We start from the raw sequence: 26,248 nt of genomic DNA, 5'->3' as shown, positions 1-26,248 counted from the left end.
TCTTCGATTTCATTCATGATGTAGGATATGTATTTGCTGGTGGAATTGGTTACATTTGTTATTGGAATTAATATAGAGATGTCATCTGCGTATATGTAATATATTAGGTTTAACTTTTGTAGAAGGTGACCTAGGGAGGAGATGTATATGTTAAACAAGGTGGGAGATAGGGGGGACCCTTGAGGAACTCCCGAGGGACTTTTCCATGATTCAGAGTAATTCCCGTTATTGACCACTTGATAGGATCGTTTGGTTAAGAAGCCTTGGAACCAGGTCAATACTCCTCTGCTAGTCCCATTGCGTCTAGGCATGTAAGCATTATTTCGTGGTCCACTAAATCAAAAGCGCTACTAAAGTCTAAAGAATAAAGAAAAAAAAAAAAAAGCACTACTAAAGTCTAATTGTACGATCAAGGCACTGGTGCCTTGACTGAAGAGATCATATAGGTGATTAAGGAGAGAGCCTAGGACTGTCTCGGTACTGAATCCTTTTCTAAAGCCTGATTGGTGGTCATTTAGGAGATTGAATTTATCTAAGTGGTTTACTAGTTCCAGATTAACCAACCCTTCCAGCATTTTGGTGAAGAAGGGGGTGCTCGTGATGGGTCTGTAGTTGGACGCCAATGTGAGTGAGGTCTTCTGGTCTTTGGGGATGGATGTGATTAGAATGTGTCCCATGTTTTCCTGGTAAATTCCACTTTTAAGAGTGGATGTTGCCCAATTAAATAGATCCCTTTTGAATTCGGGAGCTGCAGCTTGCATGATCTGAGATGGGCATTCATCTAATAGACAGTTTGATTTGGCGTATTTATTGAATAATGTGAGGAAGTTGTTCCATGCAGGGGGCTCGAATTGATTCCAGATCATATCGACATTGGACTCTTTTTCCTGTGGTTTGAAGTGGAATTCGAAGTTGGATGAAGGAGAAGGTATTGAGGCTCTTAAAGCTATGATTTTATTGCTAAAGTGGTTGGCGAGGGTGTTGACCGCTGGTATCAGTTCGTTGTGATTTTTTTGGATCTGTGTAGTGTCTGTTAGTTTGTTCATTAGTTTGAACAGTTCTCTACTGTTTGTATTGACTGCTCCTATTTTCTGTGCATAGCAATTGTAACGCTTTTCTTTTATCAAGTTTTTGTAGTTTTCATTTTTTGTTTCCAATTGAATTTGTCTTCCTCATTGTCAGTTTTTAGCCATAATCTTTCTAGTTTTCTGAGTTCTTTTTTGAGGGCTAGTAGTTCAGCGTCGTACCATTCTTTTGATGGCCTTGTGTTCTTTTTGTATGTATGAACAGGTGCTATTTGGTTTAATATATCTTTGGTAAATTTTCTTCTTCCTCTGGTTTGGGGTGTGATTCATAGTGGGTCCAGAATTCTGTTGGGTTGATGGCGCTTCTGCGGGTGACAACTTTTTTCTGTCTGGCTTTGTTTGTGTGTTTTGCAATTGGATATTTCTTTTACCAACGTAGTTTGAAATTGTAAATATAATGATCTGACCAAATGCATTTTTCCCAGTTTCCTATGTGGTATTGAATCTTTGGTTTAGGGAGGTCTTTGTGGGAAAAAGTGACGATGTCCAGTTGGTGTCCCTTTTCATGTGTTTCCTCTTTGGCTGGTATTTCGAAGCCCAGGGTAGTTAGGAATGTGTCAATTTCAATCACTTTTCCACTTGTTCTAGGTGTACATTTATGTCTCCCAGTAGAATGTTATATGTTCCTTTAATGGCGTTGACCGAGAGGAATTTGAAGAATTCTTCTTTTGCACTTGTCCATTTTTGGGGGGGAGATGTAGAATAGTGTTGCAATTAGTGATTCTTTCAATTCGGTGTTGGTGATCTTGCAGGTAAAGATTTCCAATTCTTCTGTGGTTTTAAAGTCAATTCTAGTAAAGTTGAAGTATTGTTTGAGGATTATTGCTAGACCTTCTCCTCCTAGCAATAATCCTCAAACACTAAGGTGCAGAAGGTTGCTATTCTCATCAGACATCATAGTGACACCCATAAAACCTCTTCCAGGCCCACTTCCAAACCAGCCACCACCTCCAGGAGGTATCAGAGTGGAGGGCAACAGAGGTTTTATCACCCTCCCACTCCTCCTAGTGTCAGCACAGTTTTCATTCTCAATCCAGACAACAGAGAGCCCAAAAGTTCAAACCTGTATCACAACTAAAACCAAGGATGGGATTTTGACTGCTTCTAAGAGAACATATACTAAGTCCCCATATCTGTTGCAGACAGCCTACCTTTAAGAGGGAGGCACATTTTTTGGGGGGCAGGCAGATGGTCTCTTGTAAACTCAGACCAAGTGGATTCTTGAAATACTCCAGATGGTAGACCATCCTCCAGATTGCAAACTGAGGACATCAAGATTGTAAGTCAGGAAATACTTACAAAGGAGTTTTCTTCTCTTATACACTAATGAGGTCAAATCTAACCCTCCTCAGTAAAGAGGAAAATAATTTTATTCCAAGTATTTTCGGATCACCAAAAGGTTAGAGAATTCAACCCAATCTTTGACCTTAAGGCCCTGAACAAATATCTCAAAAACAAGTGTAGGATAGCTTCCTTAGGCTCCTTTGTATCATTTCTTTAAAAAAGGGACTGGCTACCCTATGTTCTCTAAATCTAAGGTTGCCTAAATGCACATTAAGATACATTCAGGCCACAGGAGGTAGCTATGACTTGAAGAACAGTCAGTCACATTAGCCATTCTCTTCATACAAAGAGGGTATCCACCTAAGGTAATCAAGGGATACCAGAGATCTAAATTATCCCATCGTGAAGATTTACTGGACATATAACCATTGGTCTGTTCTATTTTGGTTCTTTTCACTCAGTTTTGTGTTTTTTTTGTGTTAAAATGGATTGTTTGATGTTTTTATTGAATAGCCTTGTACTAACAAAGGAATTGTTATCTGCAGATTACAACATTACAGGTTTGCTTTTATTCACTCACTGGGTTGTTTATTTGGTTTCATCAAAAGTTTTTATAGTTTTACCACCAATGGTTCTGTCTTTATTTATCTTTTTGTCTCCTTGGTACCTCTTATCTGTTTTCCCAATATTATCCTTATTACTTGGATTGATTTTGTTATATTTAATGACCTAATGTTCTTATTAGTGACCCCTGAAGCAGACGTTTTTATTCGCTGAAACACAGTACTGTGTCAGGTCCACAGTTTGTGTATGTCCTTTATTGGATTAAAAACTGGCTGGAGCATAGGAAACAGAGAGTGAGGGTAAATGGACAATACTTGGACTGGAAGAGCGTCACCAGTGGGGTGCCGCAGGGCTCAGTGCTTGGACCTGTGCTCTTCAACATCTTTATAAACGATCTGGACATTGGTACGACAAGTGAGGTGATTAAATTTGCGGACAATATGAAGTTATTCAGAGTAGTGAAGACACAGGGGGATTGTGAAGATCTGCAACGTGACATAATCAGGCTCGAGAAATGGGCATCGACATGGCAGATGAGGTTCAATGTGGGCAGATGAGGTTCAAAGTGGATAAGTGTAGAGTGATGCATGTAGGTAACAAAAATCTCATGCACGAATACAGGATGTCCGGGGCGGTACTTGGAGACACGTCCCAAGAAAGAGACTTGGGAGTTCTGATCAACAAGTCGATGAAGCAGTCCACGCAATGTGCGGCGGCAGCAAAAAGGGTGAACAGAATGCTAGGAATGATAAAGAAGGGGATCATGAACAGATCAGAGAAGGTTATCATGCCACTGTATCAGGCCATGGTTCTTACACCTCATTTTATCTCATTCAGTTTATTTTGCTTTTGATCATGTTTTGCAATGTTGTATTATGCTTTTAAAAAATCAAACAAAAGCACTATAAATTAAATGTAGGTGCTTACTTCATACATCAATGTGGTAGCTAGGAAATATTTTCTTTCCTGCTATACAAGCAACCATATTAGATCCTAACCGACCCTCAGTGGCACCACTCAGGACTCAAACTTTTCATTGTCCTGAGCTTTACGTGTCTGCTCGTCACTGGGTCTAATGATCTTTTTCATAGAGCTAAATATTTTTCTTAAGCTTTTTAACTTTTTATTCTTTTATATTTTTATAGTTTTATACTTAGCTTAAAACTGTGGCTAAGTCCTTTTGGCTCGAGATGTCAGTATTTATAAGGGATGTCATAGCCGACATGTTTCGCCTAAATAGCTTTTTCAAGGCTTCATCCCTGTAAGCATAACCAGCAAAGCCACGTATTAATACCTTATATAAATATATAATTAGATTCACAGTAAAAAGAAAGCTCTTCTTACACTCCGCTAGCTATCACCTTACCGAAATACTAGCGGACTCCTTACCTCTTTACCGCCGACAACCACTGTAACCGCCAATTCTTTACACCGGAAGCGGCAGCGTTTTTTCATTTAAATATCTAGGGCTGTCTGAAAAGCCCGAGGGCACGTGATGACGTGAACTCCGGCGTAAAAGACTGTCCTTTACAGTATTTATTAATTTATTTATTGTCGAACTGAATCCACCCTCCTGATTATTATTCTACATAATGGGTCAGATTAGCAACATCCACTCTAACTCATTATTAAGCCCGTAAGGGGATACTGTGTTTAAAACATAAATCCATCGCTGTTCTTTGTAATTTAACATCGCTTCCACATTTACCACTCCCTCCCTCCCTTCATTTAACTGATCGATTATTCTCCATTTTAACTGACTTGGCTCATGTTGTTGACTAATACAATGTTCTACTATTGGGGCTTGTAACGTTCTAGCTTTTATTCTTGATTTGTGCTCATTTAATCTTATATGAATGGGACGAGACGTACGCCCTACATAAACCAAGTTACAGGGACAGATCAATACGTAAATCACTTTTTCTGTTTTACAATTTGTAAATCCTGAAGCTGTTATTCTTTTCTTTGTTTGGGGATCTGTCCACGTTGTACCTTCAATGGTGTTAACACACCATTGACAGCCGTCACATTTCCCATGACTCCCTACTATACTTTTATTTTTATATCTAATGCCCATCTTTTGCTGTTGTAGAGTTTGACCAATAGTTTTTCCTCTTTTAAAAGAGAACAAAGGGATCTCCGTGAAAATTTCATGAAGCTGTAAAATTTGCCAGTGACGTTTTATTTGGCTTATCAGTTCCTTCCCTGCTTCAGAGTATGGTAACACACAAATAAGATTATCTATTTATTCAACCTTGTTCTTTTCTTGTAATAACAGTTCTCTATTAGCATATTTAGCTCGTATATATGCATGACGAATAGATTTAGTTGGATAACCACGAGCTTTAAATCTATCCCATAATTCATTAGCCGCTTCTTTAAAATCTTTCATATCTGAAGAGATTCTTCTTACTCTAAGGAACTGACTGACTGGAAGGTTAAATTTTAAGTGGTAAGGGTGGTAACTAGAAAAATGAAGTAACGCATTACGGGAGATTGATTTTCTAAACAATTTTGTGTTCAGTTGAGTGTTTTGTTTATTTAATTGCATATCCAAAAATTCAATAGTATTCTCATGATAAGTAGGGGTGAACTGGAGGTGAACTGGGTCTCTAGTATTTATTCAACCCAAAAATTGTTTCAGTTCTTGTTCTGTGCCTTGCCAGAGACAAAAAATATCATCCAGGAATCTTTTCCACAATAAGATGTGCTTGTAGAAGTCAGAAGGATAGATTTCATTTTCCTCAAATCTACTCATATAAAGGGTGGCTACTGAGGGGGCTAAAGTAGCCCCCATGGCTACCCCTTGAGTTTGTTGGTAATAAATACCCTGAAATTCAAAATAATTATTCTTAATCACCCACTGAGTTAGGGTCATCAAAAATTCTGTACTGATTCTTTGTGTTCCCTCTCTTTTAATCAATACTTCTTTAACTATAGCTAAGGCTCCCTGTTGTGGAATTTTGGTATACAAGGAGACTACATCAGGAGTGACCAGAAAAGTAGCTGATTGTATTTGAGTATTATGAACTAAGATTCTAAGAAGGTGTGAAGAATCTTTTAAATATGAGGGAATCTTAACCACTTCTCTTTTCAAGAAAACATCTACAAATTTTGACAGGGGCTCTAAAAGAGACCCCCGAGTGTTTACGATCGGTCTACCTGGAGGGTTTTTTTGACTCTTATGTATTTTTGGGACAAAATAAATATTAGGAGTTCTTGGATACTTTTCTAATAAGAACTGGTACTCTTTTTTTGGTAAGCATACCTTCTTCATAATGATGTGTCACAAAATCAAAAATATCTTTCATGATTACTTTTAAAGGATCTTCTAAAAGGGGGCAATAAGCTATGGTGTCAGATAATTGTCGATTAGCTTCAGTTACATAATCTTTTTTGTCTAGCATAATTATAGCACCCCCTTTGTCAGCTCTTAATATCATGCAATCCTGTATCTCTTTCAATTGCATCAAAGCTGTATGTTGTTCAAATGTTAAATTATAAAAGGTTACCTTATTCTTAGTTCTTATTTCATACTGTGAGATTCCTTGGAGAACCAGATCTCGAAAAGTAGCTATGGCCGGGTCCATTGGTCCCGGAGGAACCCATTTTGATTCTTTTTTACAAATAGACACATCTCCAGTGTCTAACATATCCCTATTTTCTTTATTTTGAAAAAATAGTTTCAATTGCAACTTTCTAAGAAATCTAAAGAATGAAATTTTCAACTGAAAAAAATCAGGACGTTGACAAATTACATAGTTTAATCCAAGTTCCAGCACTTCTTGCTGCACCTTAGTTAACTGTCTATGAGATATGTTGATCAGAATAGATTCTATTTCTTTCCATTGGCTTGGGTCTTACCGCGGCCTCTCTGCGTTCCTCTTGATCTTCCTCAAAAATAAAGAAATGGAAGAGAGATGAAAAAGATTATCAAATGGGTAGAGTATACACTTGGAATAAGAAAATGACGAGCGGACCGATAAAGAAAAAAGTTGCATTTAACGCCTCATCTGAGGAGTCTGACGTCACTAGTGGAGATTCTACAGATACCTCCTCCACCACAAAAACATCAGGGGACGGGACACAAGGTCAAAGGGGAATGCGCTCGAGAGGAAGATCAAGAGGAACAGCATTAACTAACTTGACGTACATGACTTCTTAAGTCATTAAGAAACAATGGGAAGTGAGGTAGAACTACAATATTTATATAAAGAAGGTACATAAAAGGGGAACACAATAGGGAGGGGGAGGTTAAAAATTGCTTGTCTTGTAACGAAAATTCAGTTAAAGGCGTCTTTAAAAAGAAAACATTTTAAACTGCTTTTAAACTTCTGCAGGTTTTGTTCAGATCTTAGATATATAGGAAGAGAATTCTAGATCATTGGTGAGGTCACTGAAAATATAACGGTACGACGAGTACCAATTATCCTCAATGAGGGAACATTAAGGGTGTGTTGAGAAGTTGATCTAAGAGCTCTCGGAGGGTCATATGGAATTAGAAGTCTGTCTATGAATGCTGGGGCGTTAGTTTGTAAAGTTTTAAAAGTTAAGAGTGCAATTTTATATGTTATCCTGTGCATGACAGGCAGCCAATGGGCTTTTTGTAATAATGGAGTGACGTGGTCATATTTATTAGCGCCAGCTTGATAGCTTTGTTTTGGATTATCTGAAGACGTTTTATATCTTTTAGACATATCCCTTTTAATAAAGAATTACAATAATCCTTTTTGGATATTACAAGAGAATGGATTAACACTTTTAGGGATTTAGCATCAAGAAGAAGAACTAGCGATCTTATCATCCTTAGCTTATAAAAGCAGTTTTTAACCAATGCACTAATTTGTGGGTGAAATGTTAGTTTATTGTCAATTAGAACCCCTAAAATTTTAATAGTAATAATTGGTTTAAGTGGAATATTGTCAATAGAATTAGGGGCAATGAGCTGTAACCCTTCCTTCCATGGGAAAAGCATAGTACTAGTTTTGGTAATGCTCAAAGAAAGCATATTAGCATTCAGCCATTCATGGATTGTGATTAACTTTTGGTTGATGGAAGAAATATTGTTTTGGCTTATTATTATGCCCTCTTATTCATCCTGTATTTTATTTTGTTATATAATGTCTCTTGATGAAATGTTTTTAAGCATCTATTATCATTTCTGTTTGATTTTAAGTATTGGCTCTCAGTACTTACTTGCAGCAGCGATGTAAAAAGGAGAGAGGGGGCGCAGCCTGGATGGAAAGGGAGAGGGACATAGAAAGAAGGTAGATACCATATGGAAGGGGGAGAGGGCAGACAGAGGATGGAAGGGGCAGATGCTGGAAGGAAGAAAGTGAAAAGAAGATGAAAGCAGAAACCAGAGACAACAAAATGTAGAAAAAAAAATAATTTTATTTCTATTTTGTAATTAGAATATATCAGATTTGAAATATGCATCCTGTTAGATCTGGTGTTAGACATAACTGGGAACTGCAAAGCCCAGGCAGTGCTTCTTTAGCTTCCAGCTGGCTTAGGGCTCTCTCTGACCAGAGGGCAGTTGCCCTAGTTGCACTCCCCTAACACTATTCCTGTCATATGTGACTGCAGTATTTCTATGTAGCATTCTGTAATAATTTGGCTTATTCAGTTTTCTTGATAGTAGAGGGGATATATGTGAAAGGGAGGGGAGACAGGAGTTTTGTTGATCCTTGCTCTGTATTATTTGTATTTATAAAATGACAATTGTACAGAATATTGTTTCTTTTTATACTTAAATAAAATACAATATAAAATCATAACTGTGCCTTGTGCAGATGGGATCAGATGGTTTGCGGGGACCGAGCTTGCGGGGATGGGGCGGAAATATTTTTTAAAAAATCAGTCTTAGTAGTTTGCCAGTCCACAAAATAATTCTTTTATTTCTGCTGGTCCATAGGTGTAAAAAGGTTGAAGAACACTGCTCTACAGGGCTTTCTGGCTGGTGAACAAATGAATTCCAAATTCCTGTGATTCAAGGAACTCTTAACAGATGTGTCCAAACTAGGTTAGAGAGCTCATCTGGATAGTCTTCATATCCAAGGTGTGTGGTCTGTTCAGGAAAGACTTTTATCAGATAAAATTCCTAGAGCTAAGAGGAACTGGAATGCTTTAAGGCTTTCAGAGATTGGTTGTCCATCAAGGCCATTCTTGTTCAAACAGACCACCAGGTGATTATGTATTATGTAAACAAGTAGATTGGAATGGGGTCATAAATCTTGTGTTGGGAGACCATCAGAATGTGGAAATGGGCCATCTCATGGGTTATGCATCAGAGCCACATATTTGGGGGGGCAAGGACAATCTTCTGTTCACAGGCCTGCCACTCCAAAATGGCGGACCTTCCCCTTCCCAGTGCATCCTGGGATGCATGGAGAGGGGCCTGAGGCCCTGGTTAGTTCAGGTGCCTAAAGCCTCTCCCAGGGGAGAGGCCTTAGACGTCTGAGCCCATTCTCCACATATCTTTAATATTTCTCTTAAGTCCAATGTTGAGGATTTTGGCTAAAACAGTGCCTTTTATTTTCTTGATTTTGTTCACAAACTGTCATCAGAATAGGCCATCCCAGTAACAGCCTGGTCAGGAAGAGAGTGTTGGTGGGTCCAAAATTGGAAAGTCATGTAGCCATTATTTTGTGAGTATCCCTACATCAACACGTACATTGTGAATATGCATAAGTGCACATGTGACAGTGCACACAGATCAAAGGAAATCCCACTGCTTATGAGCACTTAACATTTGTTACAGTATACATTGGTCTGTGGAGTTGCAGCCGGTAAAAATATACCGACTCCGAGTCCATGATATAAAGTACTGGTAAATATAAGTTTCCTTTACCAGTACAGTAAAACCTTGGATTGCAAGTAACTTGGTTTGCAAGCAACATTTGGTTTGCAAGCAACATTTTATTAAATTTTAACTTGATACAACATTACATAACACCAAATTTCTAGACCACATAACCATAAGTTCAATGTGGTTTATAAAAGATTACAAATGAAAAAGTTACAAAAGACACAGTGATATCTATTTAGTCAGGTGTTTTGAAAAGAGAGGTTTTCAACTGATTTCTAAAATGTTCATAAGAGCAAGATATAAGCAATAACAATTTAAATTCTTTGTCATGAATGGTTGCTTGGTATGAAAGTGTATGATAGAGAAATTTCTTACTTTTACAACCCTGCACGGATGGGAAAATGAAGAAGGTATATGATGATCTACTACTATTCTTATTAGCTGCTACAAGAAAACTATTGGCTAAATAAAGTGGAGCTGTACCAAAGGCAACTGTACTGCCACGTATTTATCTAACAAGGGTATGTAGAAGTCACTCCCAACAAAGCTTCAGAGTAATATGATTGTTTATTGCATAAACATCAGATAATACCAAATAATGCAGATAGACATCAGATAATATACAAGATATAAGCAGAGAATATCTATATACACCAAATAGAATACTTGTCTGTGTCTGCCATGCCCCTCTCCAATACTGATCAGGAATCTTAGATGATCAAGGGAAAGGCCCTCCCACGGCTGCAGCAAGATTCCTTTTGGTACCGTCCCAGTGTTTCTTATATACCTTTTTCCCACACTACCTTTGCCCTGTCTCTGTCTCTGCAAAAAACAACACGTGTCCCTCTTATCTTCCAGCTGGGAGGTTAACCGCTGTTTGACCTTTATTCCACACACCAAGATGCTTAAGTTGTTACACACAGGTGAGCTCTTATCACAATACACACACCAAGATGCTGAAGTAAGTTGTCTCAGTGTAAACAAGGTTGAGGACAGCAGTCCGGCAGATGAGTTTTGCAAGGTCCAAGACAATGAAACAGCACCCACAGTGTGTTCTTGGTAACGAAGTTCACGTTGGTCAGGATGATAGCAAATAAGCAGACTTGAGGAGACATGTCACGTAGTATGCTGAGTTTCAGTTACCCCCTGGCCATAGGCATAACAGCAACTTTATAGCAAAGGCAGCCTAACTTAAAAATGACACACGCCTCCATCGGAAGCCAATGGAACGCACGATAAAATGGTGTCACATGATCTTATTTCTTCAGGCTGTAAATCAGTCTGACTGTTGTAATCTTAACCAACTTCAGTCTGGCCATATTATTCTTAGAAATTGTCAGATAAACAATGTTGCTGTAGTCAAGAAGACTCATCAACAATGACTGAACCAAAAGTCTGAACACAGAAAATTCAAAGTACAGTCTAATGGTTCACAGCTTCCATAGTGTACAGTAGCCCTTTTGAACCACAGCATCTATCTGATTTTTCGTAGTCAAATGCTGATCAAGGACAACTCCCAAGATTTTGATCGTTGGATGAATTGTGTATAACATTGAATTTATCCTGATTGATGGTTTGTGGAGAATCTTACAGGATGAAGCAAAAAAGAATCTAGTTTTATCATGATTCAACTTCAGTTTGAATTCCAGCACCCATGAATGCATCAATTTCAGTACAGAGTTTGCAAGGATGGGGTGGGGATGGAGATAAACTTTGTCCTTGTGTCATTCTCTGAGAAGTTCTGGCTAAATGATATTCCATAAATATGTACCTAAAGTAAACTTCACATAGGAGTTTCCATAATACTTAAACTTACCTGCCCCCCCTTTTTTATACAAAGCTGCGTGGCAAAAGCCCTGAAGCCATATAAATCCCTATGGACTTCGGAGCAGTTACCGCTGCTGTGTAAAAAGGAGAGGGGGGGGGGAGTTAGTGATTCCCAAACCTGTCCTGAAGGAACCCCAGCCAGTTAAATGCAATTTCTCTTATAAACCAGTTACAGGGTCTTATTTATAAGGGCATTTCATTTTGATTTTGTGCCTATGGTTTTGCCAATTCAGAAAGCTACTGAGGGCAGAAGTAGATGGTAAATTTGAGCTCAATGCACACATTAAAAGGTGAATGATGCAGAAAGGGCTTCAGCACCTGAATTAGCTCGCATGGTAGATGGCATACAGTATGGTAACAAGCCTATTATCTATTCTACAACATGGCAGAAAAGTCCACAGATTGTTCTAATGTGAATGCAACGTGAGAAATTTACTACCAGGTCTGAGGTAGCATAGAAGAGTTGATTGTGAGGCTGCTAATGAATTGAAGAGATGCCAAAAGTAGCCCATTGCAAAGACGGAGATGTGCTACTGCTGTGATGGAGACTGAAGACCGATGAATGCAGTTTTTCTCGCAGGCCCCAGGCCGGTCTAACGCCAGTTCTGGTATATGTACATTACAAAAACTGGTCATATTATTTTTCTAATTGTGTTGGTCCTAATTCTCTGGTTTCTAACTTCTTCTGTCTTCTCTTTTTGCCAGGGTCTCCTGTGGCATATCCTCTCTGGCAATGTCTATCATTCAACTCCCCTCTGTGTCGCTGCCTCTATCTTCCTGCAATGTTGAGCATCTCCACTCTTTTTATTTTTTATTTTTCTTGCCCTGTTCAGCAGTACCTCTCTGGGATACAGAGGGAGGAACTTAAGGCCCTGATTGGCTCAGACGCCGAAGGCCCCTCTCATTTAAAATCTCAAGTAGCTAAAGTAGTGCAGACTACGTACTTAGCAATCAGAAAGTTACTCCAACTGAAAAATATTTTATCAGGTTGGGATTTCAGACAAGTCTTGCAGACGGTGCTCTCAAAGTTTGATTACTGTAATGGTATTTACTTGGGTCTTCCATCTTCCTGCTTGAAAGCATTACAGATTGTACAAAATTCTGCAGCACATGTCGTGATGGGCACATCACAATATGAACATATCGTCCCAATTCTAAAAAAATTACATTGCTTGCCAATCTGTTATCGAGTACAATTCAAGGTTTTGAAAGTAATCCATCAAGGGATACTTTACCAGATTATCTGACCAAATGTTTGAAAATTTACAAACCAAATAGAGTTTTGAGATCAGAGAATAGAATGTTTTTAGATGCACGAATGAGAGATGAACTTAGGTATGTTACCACCAGGAAGTCATGTTTTTCAGCTAAAATTGTGGAAGCACTGGATTAGACCTCAATACTTGCTGTAGACCTTACTGAAAGATTTGCCTTCTTACTGTATCCTATTTGTATAATAGATAAAAAATAATTTTATGGGCTTGTATAATTTACCTGTACTTTAAATCTAATTCTGATGCTATCATATGTTAAGGCTGTTGTCATTGTGTGCACATAAGTAAAATTGAAGTCACTAGTCTACAATATCTTTTTCTTAATGAAAACTGAAGCACAAGGAGGGCATAGTATATCCTAAATTTTAGGCATGCTGTTGTTCAGAAGAAAAAGATTTTAGTAAATACATGCTATGGAGTAATACTAGTGACTGTGTACGAGTATAGCACATGTTAGGGGTAATTTTATAAACTTTTTTTGTGCATCAAATGGCTTTTATAATATTACGCCATGTGTAAGAATATGTGCTGTTACAAAACATCGTGTATTTTTGTGCATTGTTAATGTAGCCTGTTCTGGTTTGGGATTACTAATTACCTCATTATAAACCCTCTACTATTTTTACCACCATCCCTTGGAATAAGCAATCCTACAATACTGGTGGTCCTTGCTGTTTTGGAGCACTAGGCTATTGCCATTATGCCTTATATTTAATATACTTGAGTTTACCTGCAGTGCATCTTTTCTCATTCCTCTCCGGAGCTCCTGGACAGGTCTGGAGGGGCTCTAAGAAAGAAAATTAAGTAAGTATAATAATTTTCCCTTTCTCTTCAGCCTTGCCAGACCAGTGAGAAGTACCCAAGCTCTCCCTAGACTGGGCAGAAAAAGTCAATTTGGGCCCTCAGGACTTCTGCCCTGAGGGTGACCCATTTCCTTTCTTGGATGACAGCAAGTAATGTTTGAAAAATGAATGCGAAGTCACCCAAGTGGTTGTCCTGGAGAATGCCTGAGCTCTGATAAAGTAGGCCCACAACTACTATGCGTACTCTGTGACCACAACACCTATAGGCTGTGGTTGTTATTTCCTTATTCCTTTCAGTTAATAAAGCCTTCAACACTACCTCTCCTTTCCTGGGTTCGCTGAGCAAAACAAAGAGCTGGTCTGTCACCCTAACTAACTCCATTACTTTCAGAAACCATCAGAGTGTCGACCTGACATCCAATTAGTGCATCACCTTCCTTCCTCACTTTCCTTCTTGGAGATTGGCAAATGATTCAAGAAACTGGGGCAGTGTAAGGAAACCTTATGTTTAGACCAGTATGCAATCTCATGCAGGGGTGCCCACACTTTTTTGGCTTGCGAGCTACTTTTAAAATGACCAAGTCAAAATGATCTACCAACAAAAACACAAAGCACAGTGAAGCAAAGTTTGCAGAGAAAATGTTAATTATAATTTATATTTGGGGGGGGGGGGTTTCAAAGAGGTCAAGGCAGATGACTTTTTTTTTTTTTAAATTTTTTTATTGAATTTCACATCAGGGAGGGAACAATAGGGAAGAACAAGCAATACAACAATGCGCATAAGAACAGGTACCAGTAAGAAATAGCACATCAAAACAAATAATCAGTTAATCCCCTCCGGAGGATAGGGGGCCATACCCACGAAAAGAGAAATAGCAAGAAGGTACACAAAGCAATCCCCCAAGAGGGCCAGCAGAGAAATGCGTGAGCAGAACCGCAATGCAGCTCCCACACTGAGAGAGAAATCCACATTTTACTGCATATATATAGAAAGAGCCTCCTCTCCCCCCAATCTACCAACCTGAAAGAAAGAAATAGAACCTCCTCCCTTTCCCCTCCCCCTGTGGTTCAGACCAAAAATCCAAAAATAGTCTCCCATCCAAGAACCCTGCGCAGGATCAGCCATCCACTAGTGTGTCAGCAAGGAACACATGCCACAAGGCCCAGTAAGACTTTCTCCGTGCCCTCTGATCATGACGTTCCCCTCTAAGTTCCCAACCCACCAGTTCCCACATGGAATTCACCCAGGCCCCCAAAACCGGGGAACCGTCATCCATCCAAACTTGCAAAATCTGTCGCTTGGCCATCAGAATGCCTAAGGTCAAAAAGTATTATAAAAAGTGTATACTGGATAAGAATCTTAACCTTGCAGACTCATGAGTGGATAAATGAAAAAGCCTCAGCCCCACCACTCCACCGCTGTAATATCTTGTTATTGCGGGAAGAAATTATGTGGTGCAATCATCACTGGCTATTTCATTCATTTATAAGTGCTTTTTGTTTAAATAGTATGTTTAAATAAATAATTTATTACATAATAGTAAGAAATACTGAGGTTCAGTGTACTTATCTTATGCCAGCTAAACCTTGGGAACATGACCCGACATGTTTCGCACCGTCTGTGCTGTATCAAGGGTCCCCCTAAAATAATAACAGGAAGGTGACATTAGTACTTATTCTATAACATCACCCACCCGCTAAGTTTTATAAGTAATTACTACCCAACTTTAAAATCCAAGTGTCTTACCGGGTTGCCTATGTCATCCGACTCTGTCTGTTTGTAAAAGAGCAAGATGGCGTCGGCGTGTACACCGGTGTTTATATAGTGTCCTCCCATTTGTGCCAGTAACTCCTCCCCCTAAGTCCTATTGGTCAGAATCGGTCAAAACAATGGAGCCCTATTGGTCAGAATCTATCAAAACAATGAAACCCACTCCAACGCACAATTAAGTCCATAAGGTTCGACTGTATTAAGAAAAAAGATGTTTCTCTGCTCTCGTTCATTCAACTTAATTTAATCTTTCCCACCATCCCTCCCCACAACTTTCTCGATAACCCTCCATCTCATGTCTTCAACTTTATGGTTATGAACCAGCCAGTGGTCAACCAAAGGGGCTTTTTCAACCTTATTCAAAATCTGAGATTTGTGTTCGGTCAATCTAACCCGTATTGGCCTTGACGTGCGTCCCACATATATTAGATCGCACGGACAAATAATCGTGTATACGACATCACTGATGTTGCAGTCAGTATCATTCAAAGATTCCAAGAATTTGTCTCTTCCTGGGACTTTCCACGACCTCTCCTCAATCGTAAGGTGGCACCATTGACATCTCCCACAAGCTGTATGCTGTCCTCCACTCTTTGTTTTCCTACAACCATGTTTTTGGAAGTTGCATTTTTGCCCCAACATCGTCCCCCTCGAGTATGGAATTCTCGGAAAATTGTACAAGGAGAAATGTCCCTGTACTATATGCCAGTGTCTCCTCATGGCCTGTATTAGAAAATTAACAGCTTTAGAAAAGGGAAGGACGCACGTGAGGGTCTCACTCTCCTCCTCCTCTGTGGTGTCGGATTTGTTGGGCAAATCTTGCCCTCGTGTAAGCCTGCTTAATGGCTCTATTTGGATAGCCTCTCACCCGTAGCCGGTCAGATAGTAAATCGGCCTGCCTCCGAAATTCTTCTATGGATGAGCATATCCGCCGTATCCGTAGAAATTGCCCAACTGGTAAGTTAAAGCGTAATTTGTACGGGTGGAAGTTATCAAAATGTAGAAGTGTGTTACGGGTGACCGGCTTCCTAAAGAGGGAGGTGTGGACCTCATCACCAGTAATGGTGATAGCAATATCCAAAAATTGGATGTGTGTTTGATGGCATGCCATTGGAAATGTGATATTAGGATCAACTGTGTTCAAGTATGAAAAAAACTCATCAAGACGTTCCCTTGTGTCCTCCCAAATTAAGAAAATGTCGTCGAGAAAGCGTCCCCAAAAAGATACATGGGTGTACCACCTAGATGTATAGACAAATCTATCCTTAAATCTGGCCATATAGAGGGTAGCTACTGAGGGGGCCATAGTAGCCCCCATCGCAACCCCCTGGGTCTGTTGGAAAAATTGATCCTGGTATTGAAAAAAATTATCAAGGATGACCCATTGTGCCAGTTTCAACAAAAACTCCGTTGAAATTCGTTGGGGAGTGGGCCTTTTGTCTAATACTTCTTGTTTCACCTCAAGTGCCTGAAGTTGGGGGATTTGGGTGTAAAGGGAAGTTACATCTAGAGTGACCAACCATCTATCATGTGTACCTATGTCAGCCGAAGCCAGTTTCCTCAAAAAGTGGGTGGAATCTCTTATGAAAGATCTAATCTTAAAAACCTCATCCCTAAGGAAAAAGTCCACAAATTTTGAGAGGGGTTCAAGAATCGATTGACGGGTATTAACAATCGGACGTCCGGGCGGGGCATCCAAAGTTTTATGTATTTTAGGAACGAAAGAGATTTTTGGAGTCCTAGGATTTTTCTCAAACAGAAAAAGATACTCTTTCTTTGTAAGAGTGCCCACTTTTAAGTTGTCATTAAGGCATTGCATTATAGCCCCTGCTAGATCTTGCGTGGGGTCCTTTTGAAGTGCCTTGTAGGCTTTTGTGTCGCTAAGTTGGCATCTAGCTTCATTCTCATAATCAACCCTATTCATAACCACCGTGGCACCCCCCTTATATGCTTTAATAATGATAATATTGTCATTATCTAATAGTTGAAAAGCCTGGTGTTGTGTTCTAGTAATATTGTATAACCCTCCGTTATCCCAATTCAATTGGATATCTTTCAATTCCCTAACAACCCCATCTCTGAAAGCAAATATCAGGGGGTCCATGGGGCCTGGGGGCACCCATCTGGACTTAGTTTTACAGATCGAAATGGAGTTTACAGTATCATATTCATCTAAGTCCTGATTTGTGTCAGGTGATAGTTCCTGAATTGTTGTTGTATCCTTGATCTGAGAAAAAAAGACTCTTAGTTGCATCTTCCTTATAAACACATTGAGTGCTAGTTGTAATTTAAAGAAGCCAGGAGGGTGTGTGGTAACAAAACCAAGGCCCCGATCCAAAATAGAGAGTTGGTTTAATGACAGTGAAGTATGTGATAGATTTATCACTGTCGATTCCGGGTCCGAGAAGGTTGTAATTGCTGTTGTTGTTGGTGTGTCAAACCCCTCCCCCATTGGCGGGATCGTCCTCTGCCTCTGTCTTCTCTGTTGGGTAAATCCCCTGATTTTACAGTTATAGTTTCAGTGGACCCCTCGCTAATACAGAGTCTGGGGATGTGCTATCAAAAGCAACCCTCTTGTGTTGAGGGGGGGTAGAAGTATAGTTCTTATGCTGCCAGGAATAAACTTGGTCCAGTTGATAATCCCTCTCGTCCCTCTTCCATTTCTTGGTCTTCGTTTGCTCGATTTCATCCCTAAATTGTTTCATAGAGTTCTTGAGATCCAAAAGCTTTCTATCGAACTCCTCTTTGTCGTGGTGTAATTGCAACTCAGCCTCCAATTCGCCGGCCTTCTTGCATAATTCCCCTTCTGTCCCTTCAGTTCTCTCCACCAAAAGGATCATTAAATCTCTAGAACATCTGTTAAGGATGGCTGTCCATTTTTCCCCAAATGTTCTATCAGACGATACCATCTTGGGTTCCTTCAAAATATGTAGCCCCCTGGGAATCATCGCTTTTTTCAGGTATTGTAACAAGGTGCTACTGTGAAGCTCCGCCCGGATCGCCTTCTTCATTGTTGATTCCAAATCCATCCAAGAGGACTGAACGGGGGACGTTGTCTCATCGTCCAGAAGAGCTGGTTTTAACAACACCTTTTTAAGATGCTTCTCTGTGTATCCCTCAAACTCTGCTGTTTCTTGAGCCATCTGTTACTTTCACTTAAAGCTCACAAGAACTATGGCACTAGTTTCAGTAGGCTTTATTCCAGTACTAGTGTTTAAGCCCGTTAGATTAAAGGGTGCTAGATGTCTCCTGCTTTTGAACCTGGGCAGGGGCAGAGGCAGAGCCGGGGCGGGAGGGAGTGACGGTGGGAGAGCAATTTCAAAGCTTCAGCAGCGGCGGCTCCTTGACCAATCTGCGCTTACAACGTCCCCACACTTGTGGTCTGGCTGGCTCCCCCACCAAAGCCCTTCGCAGCGGCAGCCCCTCCCGCATCCGTCCCCGCATCCCAAGCCTCTCTGAAGGCCGGCTCCCACGAAAATGGTACCCCTCTGTCCAAAGCCGCGGCGGAAGCCTCCCTCAAGACACATTTCAAATCTGACATATTGTAATCACAAAACAGAAAATAAAATTATTTTTCTTACCTTTTGTTGTCTGGTCATTATTCATATCATGTAGGGGTCCCAGGCTATGGTTGGCTTTTGATAACTCGCTTGCCAGGGCCCCTTCTTTCTTCTTCCCTCCCTCCATCCCTGCAGCTGAAGACAGGCACCTCCCCCCAGTGGTCTGAGACAGGAGGGAGCAGTTAGGACAGGGTCTGAGGGCAAAGAGGGGCTCAACAGCACACAACCACCTTTCCTTCCCTCCCTCCATCAGGTGCTCCAGTGGTCTGAGACAGGAGGGAGCAGTTAGGAGAGGGTCTAAGGCTAAAGAGGGGCTCAACAGCGCCCAACCACCTTTCCTTCCCTCCCTCTATCAGGTGCAGTGAATCCACCAATGTTAAAAGTAGCCGCGTCGAAATCGGAGGCCTGCCACTGCTGTAGCACGTTCCCCTCTGCCTTGGTCCCGCCCCTTCTCTGACATATGGGACCGCGGCAGAGGGAATGTGTTACGGTGGCGGCAGGGCTCCAATTTCAAAGCAGCTCCTTTTAACATAGGCGGAGGTGAACTGTACCTGATGGAGGAAGGGAAGGAACGGTGGGCCAAATTTCGGCAACGGCAGGAATTGTTTTGCGGGCCAAGCACCGTGAAACTTTGTTTCTTTAGGCAGCCCCGGTTGTTTACTTGGATTCAGTGTGAGCCGGGTGAGGAAGGCCGCCGCAGCCTCGCGGCTAGGTAGGGGGACAACAATGGCGCTTATGCTCAAGCCCCCGCCACAGCTCCTCTCTCGATCCTGGTGCGGTTCGAGAGGGGAGTCGTGGCGGTGGCTTGAACATAAGCGCGATTGTTGTTCCCCTACCTAGCTGCGAGGCTGCGGCGGGGTTTCCATGGCAACCCGATCGCGGATCTCAGTGTAGGGCCGGGTCTGGCGGCGCCATGTAGTGCGGAAGCGGGAGGCGGGACCTCAGCACAGCGCCGCCGGCCCCCAGGAGCTCGAGGCCGGCTGCGGACATGCCTGGTGTGGCATGGTGCAGGAGGAACAGTGATCGGTGGAGAGCAGGTGATGACAGTGATAGGTGGCGCGAGGTGGAGAGTAGGTGATGACGTAAAACGTGCGCATGCGCACTCGTGTTTTCGCGACGGATCAGGGAACACGTTTTTTTTAGTGCGCATGCGCGGCCTAGCATTTTATTATATTAGATAAGTCCAGAACTATTATAAAAAGTGTATACTGGATAAGAATCTTAACCTTGCAGACTCATGATTGGATAAATGTCAAAAAGTGGCATTGGTCCTGGGAAAGGCCCTGGGCAGACAACTCCCCCTCATGGCTCAGAACCAAAATCTGATACGACCATTGCACAGACCGTTGGAGCACCCCCTGCAAAATTGCAAAGATACCATTCCAATAAGAGGACAAGGCCTCACATTCAACAGGGAACCCTGAACATGCTTACATCGAACACACTCCACAGACTCCCACAATCCAGCCCTGGTCCCCTGCTGCGGCAGATGACTTTAAAATATGCAATGTCACCTCAGTAACAACTATACAAAAATAGACAAATATACCCCCTCCCCTTTTACTAAACCGCAATAGCAGTTTTTAGCGCAGGGAGCTGCGCCAAATGCCCTGTGCTGCTCCCAATGCTCATAGGCTTCCAAGTTCAAGTTCAAGTTTATTATTATTTGATGAATCGCCTATATAAAACATTCTAAACGATGAACAATTTTAAAAAACGACTTTTTAGAAAACAAGCAATTTTAAAACAACATTTTAGAGGACAAACACTATTAAGACACAAGTAAAAAGTTAAAATACTTATAACGCATTATAAATTTCTTTATACATGTGGCTTAGTGACAAACATGATATAGAAGGAAAAGGGGAAGAAAGTTACAATTTTCTCAGGCAGAAAAACATAAAAGAGGTAAGAACACAGGGAAGGGAGATAAATTAAAAAAAAAAAATATTGAGAGTCAGCATTGGCTTAATAGTTTAATTAGTAAAAGCATCATTAAATAAAAAAGTTTTAAAAAGTTTTTTAAAAGAGATAAGATCCTTTTCTTTTCTGATATAAAGTGGCAAAGCGTTCCAGGTTTGTGGAGCTATCACAGAAAACATTTCATTTCTCCTTGTACCCACAATTTTCAAGGAAGGAACAGTTAGTAGGTCTTGAGATGATGATCGAAGAGAACGAGGGGCATAATATGGAATGATCATTCTGGACATGAATTGAGGTTCATTAAAAGATAGTACTTTAAATACCAAAAATAATATCTTAAAAGTGATTCCGTGGCTGATAGGTAGCCAATGGGACTTGATCAATAGCGGTGTAACGTGGTCATATTTTTTGCTTTATGGATGAGTTTTATTGCAGTATTTTGGATTATCTGAAGTCTTCTTTTTTCTTTTTGTGATATATTAATTAACAAAGAATTACAATAATCTAGTTTGGATATGATCATGGAATGGATAAGTATATTAACGGATTTAGGTTCTAGAAATGATGAGATGGACCATATCAGGCGGAGTTTATAAAAACAAGATTTAACTATTTGACTAATGTGATTATGAAAAGATAAATTAGCGTCAATAATTATGCCTAAAATTTTTAGCATAGGTACTGATTCAAGAGGGATGTTATCGAGTGCAAATGAAGATCTTGGAAAAATGTCTTTTTTCCAAGTGAAAAACATGGTTTGAGTTTTTTGTATATTTAGTGATAATTTATTAAGGCTAAGCCAATTTTTTATTGTGTCCAGTTTAGTATTAATTGTTTTAATTTCTTCGACATTTTCGGGGTCAAAAGGGTGAAGAAGTTGGATGTCGTCGGCATAAGAAAATGAAGTAAAGCCTAAAGATTGACAAATTGTAAGTAGAGGTGAAAGGAAAATATTAAATAAGAGGTGACAGAATAGAACCCTGAGGTATTCCGAAAGATGATGAGTAAGAATTAGAATGATCATCTTTAAATTTAACAGTGGAGGATCGGTTTGAAAGAAAAGAGACAAACCAATTTAGAACCTGCCCACCAATGCCAAGAGACTCTAAACGATTAAGTAAGAGATCGTGATCGATAGTATCAAAAGCCGCAGATAAGTCTAAGGAGAAAAGGGCAACTGATTTATGGTGATCTAAGTAATAATGGATGTTAGTTATGAGGCCTAGCATTGAATATTCTGTATTATGATGTTTGCGGAATTCAGTTTGGTTAGGGTGCAATGCATTTGAAGATTCAATGAAATCCGATAATTGTTCGAAAACCAGTTTTTCTGTTAACTTTGCTAAAAAAGGTAAGTTAGAAATTGGGCGATAATTGGATACATCTTCCTGACTAGCATTGTGTTTTTTCAATATTGGTGTAACAATAGATGTTTTCCAATTGATAGGGACAGTGGCTGTAAGAAAACTATTTTTAATGAGTGACTGAATAAAGGGGCCAAAGCAGGAGAAAATTTTTTTCAGATAAAACGGAGGAATTAATTCGGATCGAGAACTTTTTATATTGATTCTTTGAAAAACCCCTTCTATTTCTTTTAAAGATGGAATTCTAAAATTTGTACATTTGGACGTAGGTATAGTAGAATTAATGCTATTGAGTAAGGACTCATCTGATATATTAGTGTCAAAGGTTTTTCGTATAAGATCAATTTTTTCGCAGAAATAGTCCGCCAGATCTTGTGCTTTGGGATTGGATGTTGAATTTGAATTATTGTTTTTGGTTTCCGGTGTGATGGATTTGAGGATAGCAAATAATTCAGAGCTATTTTTAGCTTTATAGATTTTGTTGGAATAATAATTTTTTTTTGCCTGATTAATTTTGTTTTTATAGAGATATGCCTTTTCTCTATAACGTTGTAAATTTGTAGAAGTTTTGGATGATCGCCATTTCCTTTCCAGTGAACGGAGTTGTGTTTTTGTTAACGATAAGTCTTCCGAGTACCAAGGGTTACGTAATTTATGGAGGGAAACTGTTTTTGAGATTATTGGTGCTTTATCATTCAGAAGAGTTTCAAGTGAGGAATTCCAAAATTGTAGTTGCTCATCAATGGATTCGAAATTGGGGATATTTATAGAAGAACTGAAAAAAGGAATGATATCAGTGATTTTTAATTTTGAAAAATCTCTAAACCTAATCTTTTTTTTGGGGTTGAAAAAGATTTTGTTACTGTTGGGTAAGAATAACAACAGTTAAGCGAAATTAGATAATGGTCTGACCATGGTTCAGGAGAGATGAGCGGTACTGAGTAAGATATCAGTTGAGATTTGGTTATAAGAATCATGTCCAGGGTATGTTTTGAAGAATGTGTGGGTTCCTGTATGTGAGTTTGCAAATCTAAGGTCTTAAAAAAATTTAGTGTTTCAATTGTGTATGGGTTATTAAGGTTATCAAAATGAATATTAAAATCACCCAAAATTATGGGACAAGAGGAAGCAGAACAGAAGTCAAATATTAAATTATGAAGGGAGAGTAACTTGGTGTGGTCTATAGGGGGAGGAATATAAAGTAAAAGGAGGTCAGTTTTAGGATTCTGATTGATTCGAACATGTAAAAATTCAATTACAGTGTTATTATTGGATTGGTCACTAATCTTGACTAGATTATTTTGAAAAATAATAGCTACACCGCCGCCTTTACGATTATGGCGGTGGTTCCAATAGTAATCAAAATTGGGAGGACAGCAGTAAGAAAGATAAGCTTCGTCGCCAGTTGTAAGCCATGTTTCAGTAATACATAAAATCTGTAATCCTTGGTGAAGAATAGCATCTTTTAATAAGTGATGTTTACTTCTGATTGATCTTGAGTTGATAAGGCCAAGTTTTAGGGGTTCGTTACTAAGGGAAAAATTTCTATGAGAAGGATTAATTATTTTTGATGTAGCATCATTTGAGCACAAAGGTATAGTTGGAATTGTCAAGATGGATTGAGGGGAGGATCTGGTAGGTTTATAAGAAATAGGTCTGTTGCCCCAGTGAACTGGGATATTATTATTTGTAGAGAGCATGGTGGGACCTAAGTTAGTATTGCTATATTGAAATTGAAATTGAAAAGTCAAAACTAAGATGCCAATGATGTTAAAAATTAATGATTTGTATATGTGACTAAAAAAGGCTAAAAAAGTTAAAAACAGTTTAAAAGAGGAAGCGCACTGGGAAGGCGCACGAAGGAGCAGGTCCTGCTCCTTTAGCGCACTCCTTCGGTTAGGGAGAGGAGTCTGGCGGGCCGCCGCTTTGCGGCGGCAGAAGAACAGTAAAGGAGATAAACTAAAATTAAAATAAAACAGTAAGTAAAATAAAACTTTTAAATAAAACTATAAAACAGATTAGACAAAGCATAAATTCTAGCAAGGTGCAAGTTGGTGCAGAAGTGCTGTGCTGTAATGCGTGCACCGCAGAGAGTCCAACTAAATAGGACATGCGCTGACCTGGTTGGGGGGAGGAGTCCAGCGGGCCGCCGCTTCCTGCGCTAAAAACCGCTATTGCGGTTTAGTAAAAGGGGGCCATTGTGCAAAATATAGATAGCAGATACAAATTCTCAAAACAGACACATTTTGATCACTAAATTGAAAAGAAAATAATTTTTCCTACCTTTGTTGTCTGGTGATTTAATGAGTCTCTGGTTGCACTTCCTTCTGACTGTGCACCCTGTGACGTTGCCGGTGCCCGTGTATACGCTGGGCTCCCGACAGCGCTCAGAACGGCCTGCGTCCGACGCGCTTCCAGAGAAAGCTGGAAGTCCTGCTGGGCACACAGTTCAATGAGGAATCAAAAAGATTCAAAACAGTCAATTTCAAAAAATAAAGTCCCACTTTATTGTGGCAATGCAGCTTGAACAAGGTTCAGTTCACTCTTTCCCAAAACATAAGAAAAATGGAACAAAAATCAAATCGAGTTGAAAAGCAAACAGCCAACAACTCACACCTTCCTTGCAGGTTATACAGGTAAGTAGCAAAGTGTAGTCCCAATCGTTCTGCCTTTGGCAAACAGGCAGCAACAAATTGTCACACTTCCTTTATAAATAAAGCCAGTGCTGTGCCCAAGCCTGGATTGAAGCCGGCTTGGCCCCAACCAACTTAACAGTAGTTGGTGGGGGAGGGGAGTAGCAGAATCCACTAATTATACTCTGTAAAAAACAGAATGCCACAAATGGCCCCACAAACCCAACCTAGGATATTGTGTGGATTCTTCCCCAAACTACTTCCTCAGGCACACAATCACAATTGTAGCTTTTCTTGCTTTCAAAAACAAAAACATAAATTAAACAGTCCAGCACAATTAAACCTAACAAAAAGGTTTCCAGCTCCAGGCACCTTTCAAGGAGCTCAGCACTGCTCCCTTACTGCTCACAGGTGCAAACAGGTTCCCCAGAAAGAAGTCAAAAGTTGGCTAGCATGAGCATACAAAAAAAAAAAAAAAAAAAGGAAAAGAAAACCAGCAAAGGTACTTAGCTCTCTTCCATAGGGCAAGCCTCAGTATTCATGGCAGCTTCTAGACAGTCCATGGGTTCTGGTTCAGCTAGCTGGTTGGCCTCAGGGACAGGGGCTGGATCCACCATCTCAACGTCCTGATAGTGGTGAGGCTCAGGAGAGCAATCCTGAAAGCCTCCTTCCTGGGCTGGCCCAGGGTAGACTGACTGCTTCCTCCTCAGAGCAGCCTCTAGTGCATTGAGGCGACCACGCCCTGTTCTCTGAGGGGGAGGGACAGCCTGCAGCTTCTGCCTAGCTTTCCTAGGACTTCTAATTAGCTCCTGCAGCTGGGAGTTAGCTGAGAGAGTAGGAGGATTCAGTGGCTGTTCCAGGCTGTTACCCTCATCGTCCTCACCTCCCCAGGGTTCTGTGAGCTGGGCTTTGAATGGGAATTCAGAATTTTCCCTACCACTGGTGTCTAGCCTGTCACAATGGTCAGCCCTCTTTAAAGTCAGCCTAGGGTTAGGCAAAGCCTTTTCTGCCACAAACCGAGCCTTAGGACTAGGGTTGTGACAACCCAATATTTCTTCCCTTCTTTCTGCATCCTCCATGCTTTGTCTCCTTCAGACCTCATTCCATTCCCCAACTAACATCTGTCTCTATCCCTCCATGAGTCCAACTTTTTCTTCCTCTCTCCCTGCTTGCCCCCTTCCACCCGACACACTCCATTCCCTCCCCCAACTTTTTCTTCCTTTCTCCCTGCCCCTTCCCTTTTCTTTCCCTCTCTCTCTCTCACTGCCCCCTTCTTTCTTTCTTTCTCTCTCCCTGCCCTGTCTTTCTTTCTCTCTCTCTTCCTGCCCCTCCAACCATCGCTGCTGATT

The 26,248-nt window shown here is 40.4% G+C and overlaps 1 protein-coding gene across 5 annotated transcripts in view; it reads left to right on the top strand.

The window, feature by feature from the left end:
- Positions 1–26,248, top strand: part of PTPN13 (protein tyrosine phosphatase non-receptor type 13) — a 626,469-nt gene that overhangs the window by 117,845 nt on the left and 482,376 nt on the right. The window contains exon 2 of one of the 5 annotated variants that reach the window (XM_033963003.1): positions 8,851–8,994. The exons of the other annotated variants lie outside the window; for them this stretch is intronic. The gene's annotated coding sequence lies outside the window, so the exon portion shown is untranslated. The remainder of the gene's footprint in view (positions 1–8,850; positions 8,995–26,248) is intronic. 5 annotated transcript variants of the gene reach the window in all.

This window comes from Geotrypetes seraphini, chromosome 1 (genome assembly GCF_902459505.1).
Source record: "Geotrypetes seraphini chromosome 1, aGeoSer1.1, whole genome shotgun sequence".
NCBI classification, from domain to species: Eukaryota; Metazoa; Chordata; class Amphibia; order Gymnophiona; family Dermophiidae; genus Geotrypetes; species Geotrypetes seraphini.
The sequence above is the reverse complement of the archived record's forward strand: the minus strand, read 5'-3'. Positions and strand labels throughout refer to the sequence as shown.